Below are 19,278 nucleotides of genomic sequence, written 5' to 3' on the forward strand. Positions count from 1 at the left end.
TACTGCTGACTCTTGCAGTCTTTTCCCATATCCATTCATGTTTTCCTTGATTCAAAAAATTTTCAGCTCCAGTGGAAAAAAAAATCCATAGTTTCAGTTTCTATCCTCTTCCTGCCTTGTGATCACTGTGGTCAAAATGGTGATTGCCTGCTTGGTTTCTACCCTGGTAGAATTTAATAGTTTTGCTGAGGCCATAAACAGATGTTGCTACAGCACAGTTGTCATAGTCCTGACCACCTCCTGTTTCAGAGATGGTCAGCGAGTTGCAGTCCCACCCCTCCCTCTAGGATATGTTGTGAGACTACAACAATGACCATCCCAGCTCATGAATGCACAGAGTGCTCATAAAATCAGAGCTGGAATTTGTAAATTGGCCATAGGTGGTCCCCAGACTGTTGCAATGTGCTGTCATGGATGCACTCCCTAAACCTCTCTCTGTCCCTTGGCCAGATGATCCCTTCTTCCAGGATCCACAGAGCAGCACTTACACTGAAATGTGTTCTATTTCATTCTGTTAAGCTCACTAGATGCTCTCTCTTGCACAGAATACAAGATTACCCTGAAGAATTAAATAAAGGAATTAATTGACATTTTAATTAATTGCAAGTTTTAATTAATATTCACCAGGGTGACAAGTGTTCTGGAATGCAAAACAGGAGTAATTTCTGAGGAAAAGGGGGAAAGGCCCTGCAGTTTTTGTTCAGGTTAAATGAAGACCTTGTAGCTGAATATAGAGCAGGTATCTGCTGACTCCATTCAACACGCGAAGTTTCACTCATTTTGAAGCAGCACAGACAGATCTTTATTCATAATATCGGGGGCTGTGAGCAGGGCTCAGGGATGGAGGACACTGAATAGAAAGCACGATCTGTAACTTAACCTGCTCCATGTTTAAAACCTTGGTTGAGCTCAGGCACTACAGAGAGTGAGGTCAGCTGATGTCACATCCATTCTCTGCCTTCTCCCACTTTTTGCTGCCTGCCTTCTTCCCTGGGCTGAAGCTACTCCATGTAGGAGCCCACAGGAGACCTGTAGCCTGTCGATGGCTCTGCAGGAGCTGAGGCTGTTGTAAAGTGTTGCGTGGATGTGCTATGTTTTATTTGCATAGGGAGGTTCGCTTTCCCGAATTGCTATAAAAACTGGCCTGTAATTTCCTCCCAGGTATGGACTAAGGCCTTTGAAAGACCTGTGGAAGATGGGCTCCATTTACTCACTGTTGGTAAAGACAGGGAAGTGGAAATTATCCCTCTATACAATTTAATATTCACTTTGTAATGCAGTTTTTTATGTCAGGAATACTACCTTGATGGCAAGGGATTTTGTGCCTACAGGCTGTGACCCTAAAGGATGGGACAGGGATGTACTACAGGCAGGATCAAGTGTTTGACAAAAGAAAGAAATTTTTCTTTTCCCCCCAGAATTTAAGCAGCTCTAAGTTTTCCTGGAAAGAGATGAACTAAGAGTAATGAAGAGTTCCCTACTCTGCCTTTGCAGCATAAATATATGTACCTTTTGCAGAGGTAATCGAGTTTTCCCTGAAATTATCTTCCAGCTAAAAAATAGTTCTTATCTCATTCGACTTCACAGTAGATTTGAAATCAGGAAGGTGGAAAAAACTTTGCATTCCTTGGCTGTTCTCTGAAACAGAAATTTCCTTTCCCCAACAGAAGACGTGATCACACATCATGGTCCAGCTGACACAATTATTCATTTTCACTAACAGAAGAAGTCTCCCTTCTTTGTCTCTCTTCCTTTCTTCCTCACCCCCACCTGCAGCCCAGCAGCAGACCTGGTCTGCCAGCCTGACCCTTGCATGAACCAATGCAACTTTTTTTCTGCATTAATTTTGTGCAGAAATTAATTAATTTTGTCCAACAAGGAAGACGACTGCAGTCCCAAAAAAGCAGGAACACACAGCTGGGAGAACGGGAAGAAGAAGACAGGTAGGATGCAATAATCATTAGAATCACACTGTGACACTGTAACATTTTATCTGGAAAAACTCTCCTGGGTTGCAAATGACCTGTTGCAGCACCAGAGCAGTCCTGGCAGAGGCTGAACCTGCTCCTTTGGAGAGCATTGTTCAGTCATGCTCTTTCACTGATGATGGTGATAGCTCCCAGGATGCCAGGGAATTGTCCCAATCCTCTGGTGACCTCTGGGTGATAAGAGCCGTATTTGTTTTGAGTTAGGTCTACACTCAAGTGCTTTGGAAGTGGCTTGGAGAAAACTGGGGGCCATCTTTGAGCTTCTTTTTTGTTGTTGGTTGTGTGATGTTACAGTAGATGGAGTGGGACTTCTCTATCCATCTAGCAGCTAAACTGTAGACTACACTCTGAGGCAAGGAAGACTTCTTGACTCTTCCACAGTGAGGAAAAGATGAAGCTGAAATCACTGAGGAGGGGAACGAGGAAAACAGTCACCAAACCTGGTCTTTGGGCCACCACAGCACTCCAGAAACCAAGAAAACCAACTGACTTCAGGATGAAAGTACAGTTCCCTCTGCACATTATCTATGCAAAACCAGACCCTAAACAGCAAAAGGATTTACCATAATCCCATCTTTGCCAATTAAGTGTCCTCTGCTTCTAAATGGAAAGAAAGTTCAATGTTAATTTTAAAATATTGCTGGCATTTATCATAGTAATTACTTTAGCCATGTAAAACTCCAGACACTATAAATACTGTTGATACTGTAGATTAAATGCTCCCAAGGCGCATGTTACTGATACTACAAAATGCACAAGGAGACAAGGATATTCTCCAAGCTCAGCATTTGTTGGGCTCATGCAAAGTCATTTAAGCACACAGTTGCCCCATCGAATTTCTGAAAATGACTGATATTCCTTGTCAAAAGCCATCTATCTTTATCAGTGACTGTATTTTGGAGGAGCACACCTGGGTAAACACACTCACGAGCTCTGATATGAACACATGCTTCACTGCAATTATATTTTCCAATCAGTTACTTTTAAAGATGGGAAAAGTTTATTTCAGGGACACTGAATTGCCATGATCTTCACTTCCCAAATTTCCCAAATTCTTAGACTCTAAAAACCAAATCTCTTTGATCTCTTATAGATATTGTGGGTATGTAATCTGCAAATTATTCATTCTGAATTACAAATAGCTTAGAAAATATCCATCCTAACCTGCTGCTGTGGACCTCTACACCCAAAAGGAATGAATGGTGTCTGTGTAGGCAGGAAAAAAGAAAGTCTTTATCAGACACATTTTTCCAGTGGACAGGCTTAGAAAGCTGGAGAGGGTGAGAATTTAGAGATATCAGCTCTCAGCTGGAATCTGGTGCCAAATCAAACTTGAAACCAGATATTGACGAAGTTTACTCAGGTAAAGTTAGACCATTTTTGTAATAATCTGGTGTCAATATTATTTCTAACACTACTGATTGTAGGCGGACCTGACAGGGAGAGACATGCTGCCTTTCTGTGAATATTTCTAAAGGGTAATGTCTCCAATGAAGTGAAAAGTTTCTGTTAATTTGGCTCTGGTCTCTCCCTGCAGAGAACTGCCCCTTTACCTGGTGATGGCACTGACAAAGGGGGTTTGGGGTTATGCTTTTAGCAGGATTTCATGCTGACAGGAGGAGGCTGAGTAGAGTCTGCATGAAGCAGGAGCTGGCTGAGCCCTTGGAAGCAGCAAGATACTTGCACAGTGATGTGTACTGAGTAAAATGCACATTTATCACTCCATTGCTTTTTATTAATAGGAGGAAAGATACTAAAAAATAACTCAACCTCAAGACACAGAATGGAGATAAAGCTGTTTTATAGCAGCTGAAAGCATGTGGAAAAATTGTTGCGTAGCTGGAACTTATTTGGCACTAGGGAAAATATTTGTTGAGCTGCCAGTAAAACTGTAGAAGAGGAAAAGCTTATGAGAAGACATCCAAACAAGCACTGAGCTTCCTTCCCATGAAAATCAAGGTCAAATAGAGCATTTGAAATCATTAGAAACACGTGAAAAATGAGCTCATATTGTCACTGGGAATGACTCAGACAACAGTTGGAAATACAATGTCTTTGTAAGGACCCCAAAGCTTTCTGCCACCCATGGAACTGCCCCGGATTTATTTCTTGAGCATTCGGACTGGCATAGCTTGGGCAGAGTTCCCAAAATTCAGCTTGTGTGGCCTGCAGGGTGAGCTCTGCCTGCAGTAGTGTCACTCTTGATCATGGTTAACTCAAGGGGAGATTTCCTTGCCTGTCACCTTCCATCCAGGAGACGTGGCAGTGTGCTCTGGCACAAACTTGGCCAGCTGCTGCAATGCAGGGAACTGAAAGAGTGTATGGCTAAAATCTGACTGCTTTAAAGGATACATCTTCTGCTGAAGAAAACTGCATCCAGTTTGCTTTCATATGGAAGCATGGGCTCAACCTTAGTACTCTGTGTCCTGTGGCTGCAGTGGTTTTGTCCTAGATATAACATTCAAATCTAGTTGCTTAAAACATTGGTACAGAAAATGTTAAGTGGCAGTAAGAAATCCCAGGCAGTCAGTGCCCTAGAAAGTTTAGTGTTGTAGACTGCTTTTGATTTTCACTGGAGTTACATTGGGGTTTTTACAGATGACAAGCTGAATTCAGGAACAGAAAAATGTTCTGTATATTTTGGCATTATTTGAAACCTTCTTTTATTTTGTATTGCATTTCATACAAAAGAAATGAGGGTTTTCTTTGTTGTTTTCAAAGCAAAATACGCATTCTGCTCTGTTTCCATGGGCTCTAACTAAGAGTCTTCTCTGATCATCTTTTGCAGCCAGTGTGTTGCTGGTTTTTTAAGAACTTGTGGTCATTATGGAAGATAAATGACAGTCCTTGGAGCCCATGGCTGAAGCACGCATTAGTCACTAGTAAATGATGTATAAAAAATATTCAGCTTGCAAAAAGATAATGGTGGTTCCTATTTGAAAATGCAGAAAAATGCACATATCTGGAGTGCAAAAGTGTCTCATCAATATCTCTGTGGGTAGAAAACTAACCTGTCAAGAAGAAAATGTTGAAGAGATGAGGATATTTATGCACTTGCAGCACTGATCATAATGATCTAAAGGGCTATTAAAGCAAACTTAAAACATTAGATACCATACGTAGACCACTTAATTGTTTTTTCCATGCAGCCTAGGAATGTTCTAAAAAAATTCAGTAAGGAATTGCTCATTCCATGTCTTTGACCTCCAGTGATCCTGCCTTTCTCCATTTCATTGTGATCTGTAAATTTAATAGCCATTCCTGGTTTGACCTTTTACGAACAGCAAAGTCCTTCACCCCCTCCGGTGCTGTAGCTGAGGGCTGGGACTGGCAGGGAGAGAAGCCCAGATGTCAGAAATGTGTCTTGGTGACTCTGCTCAGGGCTGTGGCAGCACCCACACTGCAGGGCTGTGGTGGCCTCGTGGCTGCACTGCTCTCTGATCCTCCTCCCTCAGATGGCAGCTCTCAGATGAGACATCAGCCCTGCCCTACACAGAAAATCTCATTGCTTTCCCAGAACAAGGCAATTCTGCCTTTTCCCCTGATGGGGAAATTTGGTGCAGTTATCCCACTGCAGGGCTCCAGCCCTTCTAGGCTGAGGTTGGCACCTGGAGTGAGTCACATCACAGGGCCAGGCTGTTGGTGTGTGGTGGAGGAGGGAGCTTCCTGCCAAGAGGGGAAAATCCACTTTTAGCCAGTGATTTAAGTCCTTGTGGACCTGTTTTTGCCACCTTCCACTCCTGTCTCTGTTTTCCAGCCTAATGGAGAACCTTTTATGTATGGGTTACCAATAGGGCTGAACTGACTTGCTGTTGGTGCTGCTGCTGCAGACCCAGAGCCTAGTCGATCCACTCCTCTAGAAATCCCCAAATATTGGTGTATATCTATAAATTAACCAGCTTTATTTTCTGCTGGTTGTGTGAGATCAGCAAGAGATTCTATGTGGACCAGGGCAGCTCAGGCAGCAGGAGAATGGGAGGAAAGAAGTCATGGGGCAGACACTGCAGAACTTCTTCCCAAGTCAGTGAACCATTGAAGCAGCCCATCTGTGCTTTTGAAATCTTATTTACCCACTTGGAGGGCTGGGACTCAGACCTAGATGGAAAAGTCAGTCAATCAGGTTAATTCTAATTTTCGTTAGTAACTAAAATATCTTCAGAAACAGAGGAAAATGGCAATACCAACTCCTTCACAAGAGCCCTTTCTGCATGTGCAATGCTCTCTTGCCACTCTGTGCCTCTTCTTACTGATCTCAGAGATAAATATGCCCTCCTGGCACTCTTTGCTGTGAAGGGGATGATACAACACCACAACCTGAAAGGTTATGTATTCCCTCTTTTTACAGGAAAAGCCTTTAAGGTGCAAAAGAAAAATCGTTCTGTGACTCTGGACATCAGTAAATGATGTATGTCAATCAGTCAGATGCTGCCCAACTGCTCAAAAGAGGACTTGGGGCCTTCAGCTGCTCTCAGCTGTGCTTGAAGAGTCTGCCGCAGCTGTCCTGTTGCAGCAGAGATAACACTGACTCTGAGTGCTTCTCTTCATCATTTAAAGCTGTAAAGACTCCTACAGCTTTGAAATTTTGATCTTCAGTGCTTTTTTCCCAACTTTTATAACCCGTGGAAATGAGGAGATGCTTTGTGTGAAGGGAAGCTTGGAGAATTCCCCTGCCTCCTGCCAAATCTGGCCCGTGTGGTCTGTGTTGTGGGGGCTGGTTTAACTCTCTCAGCACAGCAGAAAGAAGCTCTTTGGCACTTGCACACAAAACCAACAAATTGAACCTGCCCACCCTCTGACCTGTTCAGCTCTCCTGTAATGGGAAGCAGTCAAATTCAGCATGCTGCAACTTTATTATCAGAAAAGAGAAAGAAACCTCCTTAGCAACACGTTATTTACTTCAGAAATAACCTTGATTGTCTGTCAGCTGGAGAGAAATATGCTTATTTTCTGTATCCACTTCACATTTCCCTGGCTTCCAAGGTTCAAATCTGAGGCTGTGGGAGGAACAATAGCATGTGCTGTGTGCCTGGTAAAGGCATTTATAGGTGTACATTTAGAGTCAAAGAAAATGCTGTGGCATTATGTTTTCTAGACACAAAGAACAGCCTTATGTTTTCAGCTAAAATGTCTTTTACTTGAAATGAAGACAGCATCATAGAAAGTACAAAACCCAACTCACACTGAGGAAGCTTGGTGAACATTTTTCTTGTGAACTCTGCTGCAGGAACAGTGACAGCAAAATTGTTTCTTTGCCAGGAGTACAGGAAGATACTTTGGGAACTCAGCAAAGGTAGTTACCTCCTAGCTGTTTATTGGAGCAGGTTGGAAAAGCATATGTGCTTTCATTCATGACATTTCTATTCTAAAACAGTGGGTAACCAAAGACCCTGAGGTTTTCACTGAAAATGGGGAAGGTGGGAGGGATCCTGGAAGTGCCATCCTCTTGTTCATGTCTCTTCCCCTTCCCTGTCTGCCTACTGCCATGCTGCTGGGGTGTCTGGGGTGGAAATAACCTTCGAGGCTGTCTTACTTTGAAAGAAAGTAAGAACCATGAAAGGTTTTGTATTTGTGCCCTGCATCCTATAGAGTAAGGAAGATTTATACAAAGAAAAGGTGAGTAGAAAAACAACTAAATAGACTGGAACCTGCCTGGATTACCTTATATAAAACAAACAAAGCCCCCATATGTGTCAATTGGGAATATCTTAAATTTAATACGTCCTTATGATTTGAGTAATGTGGTCTCTTCTACAAGAAGTTGACTGTGGAGATTAAAAAACTTATAAAACACAAACCTCAGCCAACAGAAATCATCACTGAAACTGTTTTAAATATTCCCTATGTGGAGCTGAAGTGCAGCCATGTACTGTTATGGGGAGAATAAAAACACAGTGAGGCAGGGTGCTAAGAGAAGTCTAGTAAGGTTTTATAGTTTGTCTCTATGGCCAATATGATTTTATGAGGCAAATTTTCTAACACATCTCAACAAGTTGGCCCTTAGTCACTGACAGTCCTTGTAGCTTATGTATTTTTCTCTTTTTCCACTTTCTTCTCCTCTAAGGAAGAGAAAAAGTGACCTCTGACCAATTTAGTTGAGAAGACATTTGGGATGCTGGGAGGCAGCTTTGTGGTGGAGTTGTTTTGATGGCCAAGAAAATACACTGGGGAAAGATATTTTACTGAGGTTTGTGGTCCTTTCCAGTCATAGTGAATGTCTCCTGGAAGTTCTTTGAAGAGAAGAACAAACTGTACCCTAAAGGAACTGTATGGGACCCTGCCCAGTCTGCACTAGATACACTGGAGAAAAGTCGAAGTTTCTGAGCTTAGACAAATGGTTTCTAGCCTATAATCATTGCCTGGAAATTTAAAGGTTACAAGACAGACAGTGGCTTTTGGAAAATACTGTCCTGTAAATTACTAAAAATTTTGGCTAAATTAAAGATACACCATCCTTTGGGAAAGGGTCATTTGTATGTTTGTTCCAAGAGTAAATTTGGGTTTTGGTGGATGTTTGCCAGCCGTGATGAGTAGATTACGTATTTGTTTGAAAACATGTCAGTTTTTAAACAGTTTGGAAATGGAAATGGAGAAAAGAGGCAGACTTTACTGGAATAAATAAAACCCTTGGAATCTTGGAATTTTTTTGTGCTGGGTTTTAATAGGGTTTGCCTCCAAATTATAAACTACACTGGAGAAGTTATCACTAGATTGAAGACCCTGAGTCACATCAGCAAAGCAGCACTACCAACTTCACAGTTTTGTTAAATTCTGTTGCAAAGTCAAACAAAGCAGTAAAATTGCAACATGGCAGGGGAAAGAAAGGCAATGGGAACGGCCTCTGCAGTGCTCACACTGTCCATTTAGAAAAATACCATCAGGGAGAGGGGAGGTGTTTGCCATGCCAGGTAATTCTTCTCCCAGTGGTCAGGAATTAATACAAGAGCAATGAAGGGCAGGGTGTTTTCATTCATTCTAACAGCTTCTCACTCAATGCTCTCAGCTTTCAGGCATCTCATTCCTCCCTCCTCAGGGGCAGCATGGACCCTCCCATGGCACAGGTGATCCCACAGGTAGCTGGGCATCCAACACCTCCCTCACAATGCCTGGATCCCTGAAACATTGCTCATTTAGGTCCTTCCCTTGATTTCTTAAAAAAAAAAAAAAAGTATAAACAACCTGAAATCCTGAATCACTCCAGCAAAACAAGAAAGAAGGTGAACGTGCTTTGGTTTGACGCTGCTTTCCTCATGCACTGAAGGGAGCAGATGGCAATTCATGCAGGGAGAGCATCCTTACCCATGTAACACTCAGAGAGCAAAGAGACTGAATTAGAGAATCCTAATTGGAAAGTGTCATCAAATATCCACTGAGGTGGACTTGTTTTATTCATGCCATCTCTTAAAAGTTTCCTGCCTCCATCCTGGCAGCAGAGGGGTGATGATGCTGAGAGCTGGCATGTGCTGGAGACTGACAGCCAGCTCTGGGAGGGGAGCTGGCAGCATCCCCCATGCTCCAGGGTGATGAGAGTGGAGGCCTTGTCATGGGACAATAAAATATCCACGTGTCTGAGAGACATGTATTTCCCTCATGCTTGGTCAGAGCTTGTTCTCAGTGTGAGGCACAAATCCCAAATAGCTGCTTTGCCTGTGAATGTGTGTGTGAGATTATTTTTGCATCAGTGTGAGAGGTATCAGGGAATCTGATGCCTTCTACAAACTGTTTGTAAGTTGTTAGTTCAGGAGGAGACTACCATTGCCAGGCTTTAGGGATTGCTATTTATACATGTATTTTAAGCAGCAGTTGTTCTCGGAAAATCTGATTTAAAAATAGCATTCTGCCTTTGTATTCCTCTGATTGCCAGATGAAATGCTCTGTGTTCCCAAGGATTTGTTTGGGTTTATTCCTCTCTAAGTGCCAGCGCTAGAAATTCAATCTCAGTTCTGAGGGCAAACTACATCCTTGTCTTCTCACATATCCTCACCAGTAATAAAACCTGAAGATCAAAGCATGCCCTTGGTGACACCTCCACAACCTCTTTATTTGCCAGTGATCAGCTCTCAATTGGAATCCTGTCAGCACTTCTGTCCTGGGTGCCTGAGAAAGGGCTGGACCCAGATTGCTCCTTGCATTGTGTCTTCCTCGACAACAAAAGAAAACCAGACAAGACAAAATGACAGGGATGGAGATATGGTTACATGTGGCATTACCTCACTGTTGCTAGATGTAATATATCAGTGTTGTTCACCTGCTGAGAGGGTGCTGATTTTGTCTTTAGGGACAAATATTGCATTTCAGTGCACCTCAACTGACAAATGCCAGAGTTGCTGTTCCCAACAATTGTCTTGTAAGCCCAGGAGAAGAGGAAACTAACTCTGAAGCCTCTAATCCATGGCTTTAAACCTGAGGAATATTAACTCCAGGCTGCAGCTCATTTTCTCTCCTCACACCACTTTCCTGTCCCCAAGAAGACATCCCCACAGAAAAGAGGATGAGGCACCCCATTACACAGATTGCTCAAGCAGCTCCTAAGCATATGAGACACGACATGCTCAGATTTAGTAACTTATTGAAACAGGTCCAACGGGCATCCAGGTTGTGCTTTCTGCCCTGGAGGTGGCAGAGAGGGCTTGCAGTGCCCTGTGGCTCTGAGCCATGCTTGGAGAACCTTGCAGCTCACATGCCCATGCTGAGCTGGCTGCAGGTTCCAGCCCACGTCTTGCTGGCACCAAAGCTGTGCCCAGCCTTGGATGTAAATTTAATCTTGTTGGGAGCTAATGGAGTGAGGAATTTGACACACCTTTTCCTTCTCTGTAGACGGGAGCCATATGGCTCCTGACTCTTACAGCGTTCCTCAATCTGAAGATGAATGAGTATTAACATATGTTCCCTGGAGTAATTAAAAATGTGATCATAAACAGAGTCTGACTCACTGAAGGCAGAATGTTTCTGTCAGGGGAAAATTGAAGCCAAGCCAGTGCTTAAGAGGTGAGCGTCTACCTGGGGTCCCAGGTGCAGGTGACAGTACAGGAGTTTGCATTCAGTGTTGGTAATGAGGACATCAGGAAAACGGAGGGAGATGTGTTTGATATAAAACACATTAGCTTAAAGCACTCTCAAGGAAATTTGAATTAAAGCATTTCAAGGGTTTGGACAGATGTGGCTGCTGCAGCTTAGCTTGGTGAGGCAACTCACCGAGCCAGAGGAATTTAGTTATTTGCCCAAGTCCTAAGAAATTCCAGTTGCAGAGCTAGGGCTAAATTTGAGGGATGTTTGAGAATTTGTCTGGAATGCACCTGAGGGCTGCGTAGCTCTGGGGACAGAGGAGCAATCTCTAAGGCTAAGGGAAGAAGTTTTATGTGTGTCTGAAAAGAGCTGTATTCCACAACCTCGCTCTACCAGCAAGAGACAGAGTATTCAAGGGAAATTTAAGTAACTAACCCATCATGGAAAGCTCTCTGAAAAAGGGAGAAGTTTCCTGTTCCCTATCTCTCCTGAGAGGAAGAAGTGACTGGGTGTGTGTGAGAAGCCAAAATGGTTAATGGCTTAAACATTGTTAAGATCATTGGAGGACTTTAGAGCAGAGGACAAATTTTAGGAAACTAAACTATGAAAGGCTAATCTGAACCCAAGGAGGGGTTTGGCAGTGCTGGGTTAATGGTTGGACTTCATTAATTTAGAGATCTTTTCTAACCTAAACTGTTCTATGTTTCTATGAATGTGGTGGGAAAACTAATAATACCAAATGTAGGAGAATTTCACCTCAGGAAATAAAATATTAATAAGGTGGGGTATTTTAAAGGTTTCAAAGTCAAAAATTTCAATTGATGTTCATGAATGTTACAAAACAGATGTTATTCAACTGATTCAAGGCTCTTCTTGCTTATGACTGGGAAATTACAGACAAGGTGTGTTGACTTCTCCAAATTAATGAGATCAATTAGGAGGAAAAAAACCCCAAAGGGTATTAAAACCAAGTTAATACCAATAAAACCCCCATGATCAAACATATCTCCTTGAACTCAATGTTTGATCTGATGGCATCAGCTACTTTAAGTTCTTTCCTATTTTAGAGAGCAGACATTTTTATTTAAATTACTTTTTTAGAGAATTTCCAAATGTATCATAGGTCAAAAGGCAAGCAGAATAAAAGGCAAATTTGATATAAATCATTTATTGCAAATACTTTGCTTAGTGAATGATGAACCAGAATAACAGAACAGATTTAGATCTTCTGCCCCTCTAGGTCATGATGTATTACTGCCTGCAGGTCCTTTCCCATTCTTCACCCATTCATGTCTCCATAAAATGTCTTGGAAAAAAAAAGTGAGTAATATCCCAAGTACTGTTGTCCAGGGACTGTCAAATGGATGGAGAAAAAAATGCATCAAATGTAAATGTAAACTCCACTCTGTAATGTAATGGTAGGGCATAATTTGCATAAATATTGTTTGCAAGGAGCAATTAGCACTTCATTTACATTCAGTGAAGTAGCAATTTGCACATTTTCAGGAAACAATTTCTTTACCCATATGTGCAAATTTTGTGCACTGCAATTGACACGCTAATAAAAAGATTTTAATAGACCATTTTTTTTTTTTTTACATCACAGTGTTCTGAAATATTGATTCACTCTCCTGAAATATTGATTTGGTGGGCTATTTGTAAAAACAGAAAAATGCAGATTTGAATTTTTAAAACTTGTTTTCTAAAAAAACAACCCAACAGAATTAATTTCAAATCTCTGCAGTCTTCATGCTCTTTAAGTGGTATTTTAATGGGTATTTTTGTCAGAGAAATATAATAAGCATTATTAAAAAGCATTAGCAAATTCAGTCTCCTAATCTGCAATAACAATGATTGTATTTGCATATTGCAGTATGGAAATAATACAGTCCGTTTCCTAGTGTCAATATCACACTCAATTCTCCATTAAATGTTAATAAAAATATTTCACATTTATATGGAGTTTTCTCCAGGATGAAGAAGCTTCCTAATTAAGAGACAAATTTCATACTACAGCAAATAATTTTATAGACAACAAAAAGTCACTTTAGAGTTGGACAGGAAAAGAGCAGCCCAGTGAGTTCAGCCAGCTGTTGTCAATGGGCATTTCTGGCCTCTGCAGCAGGAGAAATTGATGTTAACTGATTTATTTAGACCTCCTGCAGCTCTGTCACTAACAGTTGCTCTGTTTAGTTTCCTTCACTATTTTGTCACTTCTCCTATGACATGCACATTTGGGGAGAGGTAGGGGTGGGAGTTCCCACAGAATTTGGGTTGTGCTGTGCTTGGTAACTTTCAAAGGAGAGAAATCCCTTCGGCCAAGGTTACTGGTATTTGGAGCGCTGCATTTTTATGTTCTCAATCTGAGTCTCCTGGAAGGGGTTATTTCTGGAGGTTGTTCAGTTGCCCATTCTTGAAGGGTAAGCGTTAGGACACAGCAGCAGAGGATGCAGATGTTCATGAATCTCCCTGCCAAGCAGGCTGGACACAGGCTGCCTCTGCTGTGCAAGCCATGTAACAACATGTCCTGGATAGCAGATTCTAGCAGAACTGAAATGGAAATATTTGGTAAATTAGCCCTGGTTGTGGCAAGTTCAGAGTACAGGCAGTCAAATGCTCAAAATTCTGCCTGTTCCTGTTTAGAGGCAGTGCAAGTGAAACATCTAAACATCACAGGGCACCTCTGAAAACCTTCCTCATACTGTGCATTTTAATAAAAGGCATTATTTATCAGTCTTTGAACAATCACAAGGAAAATGAATAGCAAATATGACAACAAACAGCAAAGCCCCCCACTAAATCCCAGTTTTACTTGTCTATTAAAGTAATTGTTACAATAATGATCTTGTGTTCTTTGCCTTTTCATCTCTGTCACAAGAGAAGGTATCATTATGGTTGCACCCAGGAGTGTGACATTCAGATCTGTTTTGATGTCTCATTATTGTTGGTGTTGTCTTTTTACTTCACAAATCACATATTTATATTTCATCTCCCACGTCAGGTATTCAAAGCTCTGCTTTGATCAGTGTAAATTGCATGTGCTCCTCACATAAGGTGAGACCTCTGTTTGAACCTACAAAGTAGTTAAATTTGAGATCTCATGTGAATCTTTGAGTTACTCATCATTGGTTTACTCTCTTTTTCTTTAACCCTTTTTTCTTCTTTTTCTTCTTTTTCTTCTTCTTCCTCTTTTTCTTCTTTTTCTTATTTTTTTCCTAGCATCCTACAGAACCTCTGAGGCAGTATTGACCCTTAATACAGCTGTGTTTCAGCCATGCAGCAACATCTGGGGTGCTCAGGATTTACCCAGACAGTGGGTGTTTTCTTCCCTGTACAGACCTTTGAATTAAAAATCCACCACATCATTCTGTACATTACAGACAAAAAATACCCTAATGGGAAGAGGAATAAATACTTGAATCTTTAATGTTACTGTAGTCTCAGTGGGACCACATTTTGCAAATGCCTCATAACTTTACAAGGGAGGTTAATGATTAGAAAGCACTAATGACACGAGAAATTTAGGAGTCCTCTGACCTTCAGAAAGCCCATTATTTGGTTTATTGTTTGCAAAACAAATAAATTTATCCAATTTTCTTAATAATTAAATAACAATAACTAAATCCAGTGACAGCAACTGATTCATGTGCAGCATCCATGAGCAGGAAAAGCTGTGGCAGCCTGTGTAGGTAGCTGGCAGGTACTTCAGGCTTGGGCTGAAATATGGAAATTGATCTCTGCAAAGCCACCTGGATTATGTGGTTTCATCTGCTGAATTGCAAACTGTATCAAGCCAGGAATATGATGATCTGGGGGTGTTTCAAAGGAAAAAAAAAAAAAAGGTGTGTAATGAGCACTTTGGTGGTGGGACTGAAGTTGAGACTTCAGACTGAAGTTGAGACTTCAGTCTTTAGGATGGGACTCAGTCTTTAGGATGCTGAGTGTGGGTTGTGACATGATTGTGCACTTGTACTTTACCCTTTAGGTATGGCTCCAGAACCAGTTTAAATCTACTTTCCTCCATTGCAGCTGCATTGCCCCATCCACAACCAGTAGCCACATCTTAATGGTTTGGGTTTTTTGCTTGTTGCCTCATCAGAAGTAAACAGTCACCATGAAGTTCCTCTTGTCTCCAGGAATTAAGGATGTGCTTCTGTCCTAATTTATTCACTTTTGAGACAGAGTTTAATTTTGCAAAACGTCTCTCTCCTCAGTCTTTGCATTTATTTTTGGCAGGAGCAGTTGCCTGCGGCACGAGCACTGAAGACTGGCTCAGTGTTAATAGTTGTCAGGGAAAATGAAGAGGCTATTTCTCACAGCAGACTTTCACCCTGCATGACAAATGCTAGTGTGAGCAGATTAAAAATCAGTGCATGGTACAATATGTCACACAGAAAGCAACTCCATGTTATTAATTTGCACGCTTCCCATCGGCTGCTCTGTGTGTGCCTCTGTGAGTGGAATAGGAACTGGTGAAGCCAGGTGGCTCAGAACCTGCTTTGCTATAAAGTTGTGCAGCAGTGATGGAACTACTTGAGGAATGCTGATTCGTAGCACCCAGTTGCTTGGATAAGGGTATGAGATGGCTTTTCCCCTCCAAAATGTGATCTAACCTCATTTTATTAGAATGAACAGCAGAGATACTCTGTGATATGTCTTCCTCTGAACACTAAAGCCTTTTTAATCACAATAGGTCATTTAAAACCATTATGTGATTTAGAGAGGTATTTTTTTTTTCTTTTCTGCTGTCTTTGTGACAGATCCTTAATTATTTACCTTGAAAATTTCCCAAGGAAATGACTCGATCTTAGGATACAAATTAGTTGTTGCACACAAAAACGGACTTACAAAGCAAACCAAAGCAGCAAAGGCTGAAGTTCATTTTCCAAGTCATATTAGGGCTGGGAATTGTTTCAGTAATCTTCAAGAAAAAACCAAAACCATGAACATCATTTTCAATAGGTTCAGAGTAGGAGTAGCAGTGCTGCAAGTGCTGGGCATCCCCTACACCAGACTCTGGGGCCAGCCTTCCTTCTGCAAAGCTTCCATCACAAGTAAAATCCTCAGGATAGAACAGTTTGGAGGTCTGTCTTTAAACTGCTCCTAGACTTCTGCATAGTTGGAGTTACCCTGGTTAAACACACTTTTTTGTGGGGGATGTGAGAGGGGATCAGGGACAACCCAAGGGACTTCATTGCCACGTGGCTGGTGAGGCAGACTTGTGGAAATTCTCTCTGAGCCAGATGTTCTTAGCTCTACAAGGGTTCAATACACTCTGATGGTGTCCAGCACTTCTCAGAATGACTTAGAATAATATCTGTGAGATGGCTCTTCAGGTGTGTTTTGTAAAGCAAATGTTTTAATAAAAGAGAAAATAACAAAGGATACAGAAACAAAACAGAAGCTGCGCCCAAGTGCGGGGAAACCCTCACACCTCGCTAAGACACCCCAAAAAGCACCGAGCAGCTCTGTGTTCCTTCCTAAATACTTAATGTTTTTAGGAGGGCTTTTGTCTTGCTGCCCAACAGAAACTAGCTACATTTCCGAAGAGCAGCTACAGAGACCAACAGGTGCCTTGCTCCTGGCACTGGGCCGATTGCGAAGGGGGAAGAACAGAAAGTTCTGGTGCTTTGCCTTAAAAGTCAGGGGTGAAACTGAAACCCCTTTTCCTAATTTGGAAACATCTGCCTGGTCCTGGGGGTTGCAGTGCAGCACAGCCTTGCCTGCCCCTTCTGCTCAGTGCCCCTCATGCCTCAGGACCATTAGAAAGAGGCACAGCACAGCCCTTTTACCAAGGGCAGTAATGCCTCCCAGTGATTGTACAGGTTAAAAAGAGCAGTTCAAAAAAAGCAGAACACTGTAACAAATTCTGCGGCAGCACACAGGGAGCTTTTGGGTGTGAATGTCTGCAGGTACAGAAGGCACAAGCTCTGAAGGGCTTTAAGCAGACACAGGGCTGTTCAGATACACGAGACCTTAGTGACTGCTTGGCTTGTGGATGCGGTGGTATTGCAGTCCTTGGCAGCCACAGGTTAAGCTGCAAATGTAAGATATTGATGTCATATGTAATGACCTCATTTAATCTGAAGTGGGGCAGAGTTATATTTACCCTCAGGCTGGGTTTTGATTGCCTGGACACTGTGGGTTCCTAATTTGCTGATCTCTCTTCTGTCATCTTTTTTGTTCTCCCTTTCATTCCTTTTATTCTTTTAAGCACTCTCCAACACTCCCATGCTTTTTTAACATCTCTGTAGTGCCAGAAGAAAATACACATTCACTCCTGAAGCCTGTTTTTAACGTGCACTCTTCACCTGTGCAGAATGTGGAATCAGAACCTTACTAGAGTTTTTCCTACCCTTGTCATTACCTCTATAATCCTCCATAGAGGACAGCAGAGGCAGCTGACAAACTCATGTGCCCTTTTGGGACCACATTCCTGCCAGCTGTTACAGCTCTTACAAGCTGTAAAATACTGTGGAGTCTGACATACACAAGTCATTCAGAGATTTTTGTTAATGATGCTCTGAAAATCCCAAGCACTTTATTACTATTATTATTATTATTACTACTACTACTACTACTACAACAATTATTTTATGTTATTTGAAAATTTACGTCTTGTCCACAGCCTGTATTTGTTCAGTTCAGAATGTGAATAAGTTTAAATATGTTTGTTTTTCCTTGGCTATCAAAATAGAGAGGTTATTCTATCTGGACACATTAATCATATTCAGTTGCTTCCTTGTAACTACTCCATTAACGTCTGTCAGCATGGCACTCTCTCTCTGCTCATAACCTCCTCACAGACCAGACAGCTCTCCTGGCAGAAGGGAGATACCTCTAAAAAAATAAAAGGCAAAATGTCAGCATGTTCCCAGATGAGATGCCCTAAGGGATTCATGACGTGGTGTTAGCTGTGAAGAGATGCAGATGTGACAGGTGGCTGACAGTTTGGTACTTTGTCTATAATCCTTCTGAACTAGTGGCAAAGACATTCTTAAATACAGTGATTAACATGAGAAACCTCTCCCAAAAAGTGTTGTTTATACCAACAATCACAAGACGATATGTGACATGTCCTTTCCATTATTTTTAGAGGACAAATACCATAGGTCAAGACTTTTGGAATAACAAAAACAACAACAACAACAACAAATGAATATAATAATAAAACAGACCAAAGAGCCTGAATAAAATAGACCAGAGTCTGAATAAAATAGACTCCAAAGCCTGAGGCAAGCCGTATTTGCTAAACCATTTGGTAAAATGGGCTGAGGCAGATGTTTGAGCTAAAGTAAATCAGGGAGAAGTTGCCTTTGAGTGACTGAAGGACTGGCTCAAAAGCAGCCATTTGGACTGCCCAGAATACAGACATATTGCTCCCTGGACATCCTTCTGCTGTGAGTCTGCTTCTCTCCAGAAATAAGCAGTGCATTACTCGTAGCAAGGTGGTAGCCACCTTCTAGACATGCTGCTGCTATTTTTCTTGGACCACAGAAACGATATACCCAAAGTAAAATAAATATAAAAACAAATAAAACTGCTCTCAAAAATGTTTTTTTTGTCTGAATAATTAATTCCTCAGCAAATTTTTTCATAATAAAGCATGTTCCTAATGAGCTATCAGGAGGAGAGGAAATTCATCTCATACCTCACAAATACCAACTTGAGAGCACTGCTCATGTCAGATGGCATAATTAATGACTTGAGAGGGAGTGTGGAGCAGCACAGCCAAAAACACAGTCCCCATCAGTCATTCCACATCAGCCCAACTCATACGTGTTACTTGATCTACAGAGGATTATCCAGGCAGCTAGAAGGAGATATGGGGCTGAAGGGAATACAGGCAAATATGGTATATCTAATCTTGATTTATCCTGGTTGGTTTTCTGCTTGTCACTGAGGTGCCACGGCAGTTGGTCTTGCATCGTGTTTTATTTTTGTGGCTTTTTTTTTTTTTTTTTTTTTTTTTTTTTTTTTCCCCAGAGAAATAAAATTTACAGACTTTGAACTTCACCCTCCCTGATGCTGAGCAAGCCATCCTCAGCCCCATGTCAGGACATGCTCCTCTTGGATGCAGTTCCTGTGCAGCAGGCCTGGGTGGGTGCCCTGGAGCAGGTGAGACCTCTCTGTGCTGTGGTGACAAGGGATGCTGTGGTCAGGGTGATGCTGTTCCTGGTGGGGTTGCAGCAGGAACACGTCTGAACTGTTCTTCTTGTGGTGGCACCACCAGAGCTGGGATAATGTGCAGCCTCCTCTCATCACACATCCATCTCTTCTCTCAGTG

This window comes from Sylvia atricapilla, chromosome 6, assembly GCF_009819655.1.
Source record: "Sylvia atricapilla isolate bSylAtr1 chromosome 6, bSylAtr1.pri, whole genome shotgun sequence".
Lineage (NCBI taxonomy): Eukaryota > Metazoa > Chordata > Aves > Passeriformes > Sylviidae > Sylvia > Sylvia atricapilla.